This window comes from Pteropus vampyrus, unplaced genomic scaffold (genome assembly GCF_000151845.1).
Source record: "Pteropus vampyrus isolate Shadow unplaced genomic scaffold, Pvam_2.0 Scaffold67, whole genome shotgun sequence".
Lineage (NCBI taxonomy): Eukaryota > Metazoa > Chordata > Mammalia > Chiroptera > Pteropodidae > Pteropus > Pteropus vampyrus.
In genome coordinates, this window is record NW_011888848.1 from 6,385,892 (window position 1) to 6,397,428 (window position 11,537).

Here is an 11,537-nt window from a genome sequence, read left to right on the forward strand (position 1 = left end):
TGTCAGGAGAACTGTGTTCTTGCAAGGCCCCTGCTGTTAAATCACTTGATATTCAGTAACTCATGTGCCTCTCCTATAATTGTCAGTTTTCCATTTGTACTATGAGGGCTCTGTGGTTTCTCCTTTATACATAATTCTTCTCTCAAAGGAAAAAAAAAATATTGAGCAATTTCTCTGTAAATTTCAAATAGGCAGATTTTTTTAATTCTGTGTGTTCTACCTTGGCAGTAAGGCAGAGCAAGGCAGGGACTGAGCAGGAGTGATGAAAGCTGGAAGGTTTTTTGATTTGCTCTCCAGATAAGCAGAGAGCTTAAGTTTGAGTTAGCCTGGCACTTCTCCAGGTTTGGACATTATCTTCAAGTAATACACTCTAAGCTGTGATCAACTCGATGCACTTTTAGTAGTTTATTACCAAGGGGACTGCCCAAACTGCCTGAAATAGATGATGTCTAGGGCCTCCAGGTGAGTGAGGGTCACTTGTTTCAGTCCTCACCTCTGTTTTTTGAAACTGTAATTTAAAAGAAGAATGAAAAAAAACAGGAAATAAGGTGGTATTAAAATTACCTGAATATTTAGAATGTTGTGAAGGCAAAGATGATGATTAAAAACAAGATGATGGGCTTGGTTTCCATGGAATACAGGATAGAGTCATACGAGGAAACAGAGGTTACTCAGTCCTGCCATCTGCCTACAATAGGGTCCCACACTGGCAACTCCACTTTTGCTTAAACATTTCAGTGATAGGAAACATGTTTCTTGCAAAGAAACCCATTTCTGGTTTTATGTTTTGTTGTAGTCCCAAATATCGTATAGAAAATTATATTTTAAAATAGTTAATATTATTTTTAATAAAATGAGTAGCATTTTAAAAGTCCCCTAGCAATTATTTTGAAAATGCTTATTTTGGAAATATTTTAGTTTTCTTTTTGGCTTAACAGTTATCAAGCACTCCTTATACAGACGCTGTGGTAAACATTTTACATCAACTATCTCGTTTAATCTCTACAAAAAGATATGATATAGGCACTATTATGTCCATTTTATGGATTAAGAAATGTGAGTGTTTTCTCTCTGGAAATACTATAGTTAATTTATGGAACTGGAATAATAACACAGATTTAATCATAAAGTTATTAAATGATTTTCTAGCTTATTTTGCTTTAATATAGATTCTTACATGTCATTTCTAAGTGGAGACATTTTGAAATTCAAAATGTCGATGATCTTACATAACTTTAACCAATGAAAGGAGCAGGGAAGAGACAATTTTCTCCTCAGGAAGAAACTGAGTATCAAATTCCTGTTACGTAACTATGCTGTGTTATCTTTCAAGAGGTTTATGGTAGAATAGCATACAGGGCACAATTTTTCTTGTTTTATATGCTGCAATAACAGCTTAAGTGCTAAAGTCCATGATATAAAAAGAAAAGAAACAATGGCTCTAGCTACATGGTGGAATTATAGATAGAAAGGACATCTAAACTGCACTAGGAAATGAAAATCAAGTTTATGTCAGTAACACTGGGAAATAGGAAGAAAGAGATCTGATCTGAGACCTGATTATTTTTTTGCTTATCTAAATCTAGAAGGAATCTTTTGAACAATCTACTGATGGTACATCAGTAAATACGATGGCTGGGCCAGAAAGCTATGTATTCCTGTGTTAACTATAGCATCTCTCTTAGTAATGACTTTATTGCTGTTTCTGGCTGCTCATTTGGTCTAATGTGTTCTCTTGCTGCACCGTTGCTTGTGTGTGTGTAATAGCTCATCTGTCACCTTCCTTTCTGGAGAACCTGTCACTGTAGCATTTATGAGCTGTAAATGAGGACTACATACTTTATACCCACAGAGCTAACATATTAACATAATCCTTCATTAAGAAGGTTCTTTTTTCCTTTCATTAATTAATGCAACTCCTGCCTACCGGTCGCCAACCTTTACATTTCTAATGTTTGGCTCTACAAACCATACATTGCTCTTCATGAAAAACAAGCAAAAATTTGGAAAATATTTTTTCTGGTGCTCAAAACTGCTGTCTCATCTAGCTGTGGGAGATTCCTTTTTGGTAAAATGCAAGATTCTCTCCCTTTGTGATTTTAATGAGTGCGGCATTAAATAAAATGTGTCTATTATATTTCAAATAATCGCATGTGGTTTTTAAAATTCTACTCAGAAAACTGATCACATGTTTGGTGGATTGTGGTGACAATCAACTTAGAAAAATTTACAAAACTCAGTGGATTTAGGTCCATGGGTATATATATCTTTTTCCCTACTATCATCTTGGTATTTCCGTTGTCAAATTGCCAGGCCTCCGAGCTCTTGCTCAGTCTCTTCCCACTGTTAATCCAGTCACCTCATTGGTTTGGCTGCTTAACAGAAGAGAGTTCTTGTATCTTGGAGTTCACCACCACCTTTCCTAGGCATAAAGATGTTTACCAAGGGCTTCATTTGAACTTGATATTCTTAGTGTGTGCAGAAGTCAGAAGAGTGAGACCTCACAGATGAGCCCTAAATTCGCCAAAATGTGGAAATCACCTTCTTTATTTTCTCGAAGTGAGGTTTCATGAGGAGGGTGTTGTGAGTTGAACGGTATCCCCCCACCCTCTACCCCCTCATCAAAAAAGATATGTTTCAGTCTAACTCTGTGACCTTGTTTTGAAATGGCAGATGTAATCAAGTTTAGATGAGTTCATACTTTATTAGGATGTGTCCTAGCTTCAGTGACTGATGTCCTTTAAAGAGGGCCATATAAAGACAAAGACACACAGAGATACATGCAAGGAGAATGCCATGAGATGACAAGGAACACCAAGAATTGTCAGCAACCTCCAGAGCTTGGAGAGAGTCATGGAAGAGGTTCTCTCTCAGAGCCTTGATGAGGAGTCAACTTTGCTGACACCTTGATTTCATACATTTAGCCTCCAAGACCATGAGAGAATAGATTTCTATCATTTTAAACTACACATTTTATGGTAATTTGTTACTACAGCTCTAGAAAACAAATACAGAAGGCAAGATGAACAAGATAGAAAAATATTAGGCTCAACAAATATACCATCTTATTCATAAAGCAGAAAGCAGTCTCTACTTTTAAAAGGTCACATTGATATGAAAATGAACTATCAGATATTTAGAATCTGCCATTAAGGATGGAAGAAAGTAGGTGTAGCAGGAGAAAGGCACGCAGCGGCATACTTCATCTGCTCTAGTTCAGAACACTTGTTTTTCTTTTTTCTTTTCTTTTTTTTTTTTTGCTAAATGGACCCAGAAAACAAGTAATAATGCAGGACATAAGTCTGCTGCAAATACCTTCTAATCAGTCTATTCTCTTCATGCAATCCTGACATAGTGTAATCTTGATATTTACTGAGCAAGAACAGATATGTGGTGATTGTGGGCAGGTTTCTCATCGTTCACTCTTTCAAGATTAAGTGTTCTGTACAAGGCATTTTCTATAAATATGACAAGGGCTGGGAAAAAACAGATGGGAACATTTCAGTCCCTACTCACTTATTATTTATGATTCCTTTGTTCTCATCTTAATAGCATCAACTTTATGGATGAAAGAGCAGTATCCTGTTACCCCGAGTGTTCTTCCACATAATAAAGTTTCAGGTAACAAAATGTCTTCTTTGTTTCACTTCCATAATCTAAGCTTTGATGTAAGAACCTTGATTTACTTCCTACCTCTATTTTACCTGTTTAAATAGGTGTGAGGCGCCCTCTGTTGGTGCAGATGTGGGCAAAAGGCTTTGCCTAGCTACTTTCACTGGTCACTAATCATAAGTGTAATGATTTTTGTTCCTTTTTTGTCGTCAGTTCATCACCCCCCCCCAATCCCCCAAAACTCTAGGAACATCAAAATTATAGATTTGATTTTAATTATATGTAAAAATCACCTGGCCTGAATGGGACATGGCAATGTGGGCATGTGGGAAGAGCACAGGTTTGGCCATATCAAGTCCTGGATTTGAAAATCTGCTTTAACCGTGGAAAAGTTTATTAACAGTTCTTGACCCACTTGGCTAACATGACAAACACAAAATACCTGCCTCACTGATTTGCTGTGACTAAGACCTGGCATTTATTTATCGACGAATTTTAATGAGTACCTATTATGTGCCAATGTTTTAGATGCTGGAGACATGACAGTAACTTAGATAAGTTTCTGTCTTCAGATCTACAATTTAATGGACGTTTTACCAAATTATAATATACTAAATACTCAATAAGTGATAGTTATTTTTGTTCTTATTACCATTTTCATTATAACTACTAAAGAATTACTAAGCACGAATGTCTTTCTTTAAAGTTTTATTTTCTGTTTAGGCCAGTTTCTGGGAATCTACTGAATACATGAGACAGTTCTTGTCCTCAAGAAACTCCACTTTGAAGATAAACATAGATAATCACAGTAATTAGAATATTACTAGTACGCGTACAAAGGCAGGGATAAACATAATGTACTCTAGTACTTTGGGTCATTTTTTTATTTCTGTAACAGATAAAAACCACAAGTATCTGGCCTAGCGACTCGACAGTTATTAAGAAGCATCCATCAGGTACTCACTTTGTTCTAGAGGGAAATACACTAAAACAGCACGTGGTCATTTACTTGCTAAAGCTAAGCACTGAAATGGTCATAAAAGTTTCACATTTTTCTATTTATAAGCACGCATTCTTGATTATTTTGCTTTATAAATGCAATGGGCTCTGAGTATAAAACTAAAAACAAAAAAATCATTTGTATTGATAGTTATTTAATTTTGACTAGATTGCTGAAGGAAAATCCTAGCAAATGTTAATAGGTTTGTTTCTATTGCTTTGTATGCAATTTAATAATTATCCTTAGTTTCTACATTGAAAGACTGGAGTAAAAATTAAAGGTGTCCTTTTGTACTTGAGTTTATCAGAGGAAAAACAATATGTTTTTTAAAAATGTCAAAACCAGCATTTTTGCTCTTTGTTTTCTCCTTATAGTCTATAAATGTCTGCATTATACAAATGAATGAATCTAAGGATTTGTTTTTCTTACAAAAGGATACTCTAAGCAACGTCTTTTGAATTTCAAATGATAAAAAATAATAACATTTTAGATTTGTTCAAGGAAATGTAGAATGATAATTCAGTTATAAAATACTTCAACTTGAGATGTTAACTGTTAAAGCAACTGCTGTTAGTTATCTCTAACTTTCCTCTGTAAATTGGTGTTTGAGCTAAAGTTTATGAAAACAGTTCTTGGAAAATAGAAAATTAACACTATTATTAAATAAAAATTATTCACATTTTTACAAAAGCATATTTCTTATGTTTTGTTAAAAAATTCTCTGAGTTCTTAACCAATTGTAGGTTAGAATAAGGTTTTAAAAATAATCATTTTTAAATAGTTTTAGACTTAAAGAAAATTTGTGAAGATAGTTGAGTTCCCACACCTAGCTTTCTCTTAAGTAAGAGCTTACATTAATATGGTACATTTGTTTGACTGGAAAACCAATATTGATACATTACTATTAACTAAACTCTATATTTTATTCATATTTCCTTAGTTTTCACCTAACATCCTTTCTGTTGTTGCTGTTCAAAGATCCCATTCAGGATAGCACACTGCATTTAGTTGTCATGTTAGGCTCCTCTTGGCTATGACAGTTTCTCAGGCTTTCCTTGTTTTTGATGACTTCTCAGTGTTAGAGATTACTGGTCAGGTGTTCTGTAGAATGCCTCTCAAGAGAGACGTACCAAATGTTTCTCTCATGATTAGACTTAGGTTATGGGTTTGGGGGAGGAAGACCACAGAGATGGAGTGCCAATCACATCACATGACATTCGATCACCACATCATCTCACATCGCATCGCATCGCATCAATAATACAGACTGCTCACAGGACTCAACACTGTTGTTATCCTTGATCACCTGGCTGTGGCAGTGTTTGCTAGCTTTCTCCATTGTAAAGTACTCTTCACTGCCCCTCTCCCCCCCCCATACACACTTTGTATTAGAGTTTGGGGAAGGAAGTCGCTATGTGCAGCTCTGGGGATGCAGATTTAGTAATTTTTTAAACTTTAAATTTGATAAGAGTTTTCAAAGGAAAAGCAAAGACATTTATGCATAGGACAAATGTCTCCTCCCATACTGAAACACTCATTTGGGGGTAATGATCTAAATGGTGGCAGGACTTATTGGAGAATTTTTAGTCTCAAGAATTTTATCTGTTTAGGTCCCAGTATCTCTTGAAATCTGCAGAATCCCAGGATTTCACATGGAGTTTTTACATGCATCTCTTGCTCTACTCTTTGAACATTTACCCACAGTGCACATCATATTATTTTTCTTTAATTTAATTGCCATTGCCTCTCATGTGTGACATATATTTCAGAGTTACTACTGAAAGAAACTAGAAACAGCATAATGACGTAAAATCTCCACCAGTGGTTCCAACCAGTCACACGTTTCATTGCCTTCCTTCATCGATCAACTCATCCAGAGGCAAGGTGTCCAGTAGCCCCGCAAGTGCCGGCCATAATATTTCCTAGGGTCTCACTTGTACAGGCACACACATCTCTTACTTCTTTAAACTAAATTGAGTTTATAAGTGTTCCTGCCCTTGGTTAAATTAATAAGATGCTCTGGAAACAATCCAATGCTGGATAAATCAAAGCTTGTCTCATGTGGCATATGTTTGCTCTTTATTTTTCCTCAGAATTTCACTTTGATAAATCACATATCATTCTTGATACAGAATTAAGCCTTGATTTCAAATAACAGTGAGTACTTATATATGGGAGGCATTCTAATAGGTATTTTCATATTTGCTATATTTTGAAATCTATATACTGATCTTGTGTATTTATTGCTTCTGTTATCTAATTAAGAAAATGGAGACATGTATTCTTACCCCATACCAAGAAATAGTCTTGTTCTCAGTTGCTCAAAATGTTAGTTTAATGTGTATTCTGATACATAATAATATAAGAACTTTTGTGGAAAACTTACCATGTGTCGGGAACTATACTAAAAGCTTTACATGAAATGTCTCATTCAGTGTCCCCAACAGTGTTAGGTAGTAGGCTCTAATAGTATTCTTATTTTACCTTTGAGGCTTAGATTTTGTTATATTGATTACATTATGGTTCTAATTAATGGCATCCTTGTATTCATGTCCTTTGTCTTGTAACTTGTAACTCTATAGACCCCTCCCATACTGATTCTACCCCTGTGACTTGGTTTGGCCCCAGGCCAGTGACAAAGGCTTTAAAATGTATCTGCTTTCTGTGTCATTTCTCTGTGTTCATCAAGAGAACATGCCCAGGTTAGCCTGAGAAGAGAGCTGGTCCAGTCTGCTGGGAAGACATATGAGACACATGCATATGAGATTACATGGAGCAGGGCCAAGCCAACCCAGCCAAGAGCAACGTAAGCAAGCCAGCTCCCAGGTAACCTGTCAGCTACCCACAGGCATGTGAGTATGTGCAAGCCTCCGTGACAGGGCCAGGAGTAGGGTGAGGCAAGTGAGGCACTTGCATTGGGTATAAATTTTAAGGAGGCATCAAAAACTCAAAAAAAGACAGGATCAATATTACTGAGTTTCCCTTTTGCCTCAGGTACTAATATAACATGGCACAGCACTGTTCAGCAGAACAACCCAGCCAAGCTAAAGAGTCATGAAAAATAACAAATGATTATTGTTTTAAGCTATTACATTTTGGTGGTTGTTTCTTACATATCAATAACACACCGATAGGGATTAATTTCAAGGTCTTGCAGATAATACCTGGGGAACCTATATTCAAATAAAAGTATTTTAACCATAAAGCTGACTTTCTCACCCTAACATTAACCAGATATCTATTTCATAGAAAAAAGTTTCATAGAAAAAAATTCTGATCTTGAGAGATGTGATGAGAAATGAGTATTGTTCTGATAATAGTATGATCTCCAAAGTCAGATGAATCCAAGATTTTAACCTATTAGCTATGTTATATTGGAAAGTTACAAACATAGTATTTCCATCTTGAAAATGCAAATAGTAGTCTACGGCCATGCTACCCTGAACAAACCCGATCCCATCTGGTCTCGGAAGCTAAGCAGGGTTGGGCCTAGTTAGTACTTGGAATGGAGACCACCTAGGAAGACCAGGTGAGGTAGGCGTAAAAGATAAAAAATAAAATAAAATAAACAAATAAATAAATAAATAAAATGCAAATAGTAAATTATGTGCTATAATTTTATTAGAATTATATGAGAATATTCATATTATAAGGTTTAATATGATTTAGAATCTAATATGTAGAAAGTGCTCAATAAATGTTAATTATTTTATTTTGAATATATTAATAGCATGTATTTCCATTTCTTACTTAAATTATGCTCCTATACCCTCCACTTTCAAGCCTAAACTTCTCTGATGCTTATCCTAACAGGGAAAGTAAAGGTGAGGCCAGAATAAGGTTATTGTTTAGCCTTCATTTTCAAAGGCATATTTCATCAAAATAGAAAAATGTTTTCTAAAATTCATTGGTTTCTATTATTATATTTGACGATGAGCCTTGTGGATTTGATTGTGGAGTGTTATGCAAATGAAATCCCATTTAGATTGAAAGAGAAATAGAAAAACCTGCTTTTCTAGACTTGGTAGGTTGTGATAGGAAGGAAGAGAGCCATAGAGTGCATAGGTAAGATGCCACCTTCCCTGTCCCTCTTGGAGCCATAACTCCTTAGAGGGTTAGATGTAGCAGCCTGTATGGAGAAGCCTAAGAGCGTCAAGACCCTCGGAATAACCCCAACCTTCTTTCTGGCACCATGACCACTGTGCCTTTGGAATACAATGGTGGTCCAAGGTTTCTTGATAGATGAGTCTGACATAACTTAAGTTAATGAGGTCATTTGAGACAGAAGTAAGGAACAAGGGGGAAAAAAGATAAAAAGCAGTCATCCAATAGAGACTGTTTCCGAAAATGACTGCTGTGATTTTTGAACTGTACCGAATTTACTAGATCATTTAACAAATCATTTCCCTCCTCACCCTTTGGGATGAGGGCATTGTGAAGAAGATAGAATCTAAATCAAATGTTTTATTTGCACTTCTGAGTGTCAGTTGTGAAACTTTGTAACCTGTTATATTATTACATAACCTCGGAAGAGAGGAAGTTCCCATTCACAGGGCAGTTCTGCTGAGGGTGGTAGACAGGATAGTACACAGGGTGGTAACAGGCCAGGGGAAAGAAGGGTGTGTGGATGGGGCACCTACAGCATGTACTACAGAGGCTCAATATGCTTTGGGTGTCAATCTGGTGGTACTGCCCCAAATTACTACAATTTAAAGATTTTTGTCATTTTCCTTTTCTGTAGCACTATGTTCATGTTCTACCTTTTTCTTTGGAAAATACTGTTAAAAGGAATGCTTAAAAATCAAGTACACTTTAATGAAACTACTAAGTAATACATATTTATTTTTTTAAGGTACTGTATTGCAGTGTGAAATTAATAACAAAATTACAGTAATGATTATTTCTAGTGTCTAATATTAATGTTTAAAAATGAATGGATAATGCCGAGAAGAAAAGAATTGTTGCCTAGAAGAACAATTGACTATGAATTTACATCAGTGACAGGACACTTACAATAACTTACAGAAATGGAGGAATAAATTCTTCAAAAATATTTTATATCATTGATTTTTTGATGTAATGTAAGATAATGATAAACAAACAGGAAAATTTGGAATTCTTATAGCAATATCATGTCATTTAGTGGGGATAAAAGAAAATGATTTTTAAGAGTAAAGTTTCAGAAGAATAGATTTTAAACATGATTCTACTTATTTCCTTACGAATTCATGAATTTAATTTCACGATTTACATTTTCATGGTTTATGGATTGAATTAATGAATCACAAGGAACAAATTTGCAAACACTAAATCTAAAATGCACATGGAAAGATAATGTAAAATATTGCCACCTGGAGTTTTCATGAATCAGACTGCAAGCATCTGTGCTTCTTCTTGAACCTGACAGACACCTTTAATAAATTCAATTAAATCTAGTCTTCAGTTAAATTTTCTATTCCCAGACTCTCATGGGAACCCAAAGGCTCACACATTGATTAATCCTCTGAGATGGAGGGTGTCACTCCTGACTCTGTTGAGGAATAGAATACATAATACATACTTGCCGCAACTTCAATCACAAACGTTCCTCTCTCTGCCCTGAAACCAGCTCTTAGTTTTTGCAGGTTTCATAGTAGAATACATCTACTTTGAATGGTAAAACCTTAATGAATATTCAGAAGTTACTGAGATCTTGAGTTTAGGACACATTTCTCCAATGGCAAATACTTGTCAAACTGAGAGCATGTTGGAGGAATGCTCAATCCTCAGGTGGAGTATGGTATTGTGTATTTGTCCTATAAAGGACTGGGTCAATTTTTATTTCATTTCCCTAGGAAGGAATTTGGAACAGAAGAGATTAAAAGTCTCCAGCCCTTCTTTTTTCTTTTTCTTTTTTTTCTCCTTTTCTTTAGTGTAAGAATAAATGCCCCCATACAGAAAAATTTAAACATAATAGTTTAAATTTATGAAATCTAATATCTCATGAAATAAACTTTTGGGGGGCACTCTGCCTCCAAAGTAGCATTCCTTGTAAATGTTGATTTTTTTTTTCTCAGCTGTATGCCAGCTAAAAAATTAATATTCAGGAATTTTGTGTCAAGTCAATGGTGAAAAAAAGGTTGACTAGGACAGATCTAAGTAACAAGATCTATAAAAACATACTATAAGATTTCCAGTCTGACATCAATCCATTCATCAATACTTGATAATGTTATTTAGCAGGTGAAGAATCTACCTGACTGCTTCATTTTTCAGGGCTTGCTTTTTTATCCTGTCCAAGACGTAAGCATGGAAAAAATCTTGATTAAACTATAAAACCTCAACTAAACTATGAAGCTTATCAAAAAAAGAATGTGTATTATTTTGCATTTCTGGTATTATTGAGAATAATAACTTTATTAGTAAATGCCTTTTCTCTCCTAAATATTCAAAAATCACATTGTTATCTAGAAAATCACTGGAGATTGATATCATATTATTATTCTGTAGGGTTAAGAGTACACCTTTTCTCTATTTCTGGAAAATCTAAATATTTGCCAAACTTGGCACCTCTCGAATTTCCATGGTTTCTCTATGATTCATAAGAGTCATCTCTTAAATGGCCTGTCATGTGATATGACTGAGCCTGAAAACTTGGATTCATTTAAGAGTAAGATGGTCTTTAATCTCTTCTGGTTTTCAAATCCTTGGTATCGATTTTTGGTTTTTGTTTTACATGCTGCTTTGACTTTTCTAGTTTGAAAGTGCTTCACTTCATAGGAGATGGAAACAAAAGATCTCTGCATTTTTTCATCTGCTAATATTAGAGCAACAACTCCAAGCTGAGTTTCTGGCTCTTCTTTATGCTTTTAATTCTAAACATAGGTAAAGAACTTCCTCCGCTTGGCTCGAATATTTTTCCCACACACGGGCTTAATTAATGCAA

At 35.2% G+C, this 11,537-nt stretch overlaps 1 protein-coding gene and 1 pseudogene across 1 annotated transcript in view; one reads left to right on the plus strand and one right to left on the minus strand.

Moving 5' to 3' along the window:
- BANK1 (B cell scaffold protein with ankyrin repeats 1) overlaps positions 1 to 11,537 on the minus strand; it is a 285,835-nt gene that overhangs the window by 124,082 nt on the left and 150,216 nt on the right. The gene's annotated exons all lie outside the window — the stretch shown is intronic.
- On the plus strand, positions 8,035 to 8,153 carry LOC111740764 (annotated as a pseudogene).